This window comes from Sinocyclocheilus grahami, unplaced genomic scaffold (assembly GCF_001515645.1).
Source record: "Sinocyclocheilus grahami isolate Dianchi unplaced genomic scaffold, SAMN03320097.WGS_v1.1 scaffold340.1, whole genome shotgun sequence".
Taxonomy (NCBI): Eukaryota; Metazoa; Chordata; class Actinopteri; order Cypriniformes; family Cyprinidae; genus Sinocyclocheilus; species Sinocyclocheilus grahami.
This window is the reverse complement of record NW_015505519.1, coordinates 872,461-873,411: the sequence shown is the minus strand read 5'-3', so window position 1 is coordinate 873,411 and position 951 is coordinate 872,461. Positions and strand designations below refer to the sequence as shown.

The following is a 951-nucleotide window of genomic DNA, read 5'->3' as shown; positions in this document are numbered from 1 at the left end:
AGGTTTATACACCATCATGTTACAGAATGGAAATAAAAATTATTTTGCTTACCTGTTAGATAATAAACTTCCCAACGCTTCTTTGTACATTTTGCTGCTCTTTGAGAAATCCACTTGTTCAGCTCTATCAAAGAGTCCTTCCTTTGATTCTCTTCATCCTACATATTGTTGTTATGCATCTTCACAGAATCCAGCAAAAGAAAGTCATGGGCAAAATACCTACACAATCTATATTCCAACTTGGCGATGAAGGAGAGAAGAGAGAAGAACACGTTTTTCTGATTCATTGAGCTGAGAAGTGATCAACAGATTGCCACGCTGAAAGCGAGACAGAAGCTCAAGTTGCGCAAATAGGATTACTTACTCAGCACTCATGCCCTGGCTACTCAAAGCATCGATCACTGACGTCACATAACAAGAGCCTTCCAGGGTCAGAGGTCAGTACCTTATCAACACTTCTGGGAGATTTCAGTCAATAGCTCTCATGAAATATGATATGTTATTATAAGAGGTAAATTAGTATGATTTGTATGCAAAGAATACAAAATAAGTGCAGATAGGATGGAAATCCATGTAATGCACATACAACTTAGACACTGCATTTATGTTTAAAAGAATAGAGAGATTAAATATAGAGGCTGGGCAGATGAGTAAACGATACCAAAAGAAAGTATCTGATTGGCTGAACTGAGCTAGGCAGGTCAGTAGGATCAGGTAATGTTGGCTATAAGCTGGATAAAGTACTTGAGATAGAATTTACTAATTGTGCACTATGCACAAGACCTCAGACAGTGACCTGATGAGGGGCAAGTCTTGGGATCTCACAAGATAAAATCAGAAAATGCCAAATAATACAGTCAGACAAATTTACGTTTAGTCATTTAGCAGATGCTTTTATCCAAAGCGATGGAAGCAATCAAAATCAATAAAAGAGCAATGATATGCAAGTGC

General features: G+C 37.7%; 1 protein-coding gene across 1 annotated transcript in view; it reads right to left on the bottom strand.

The window, feature by feature from the left end:
* Nucleotides 1–325, bottom strand: part of LOC107603098 (adenylate cyclase type 8-like) — a 9,179-nt gene extending 8,854 nt beyond the window's left edge. The window contains exon 1 of the mRNA XM_016295808.1: nt 53–325. The gene's annotated coding sequence lies outside the window, so the exon portion shown is untranslated. The remainder of the gene's footprint in view (nt 1–52) is intronic.
* Nucleotides 326–951: the final 626 nt, after the last annotated feature.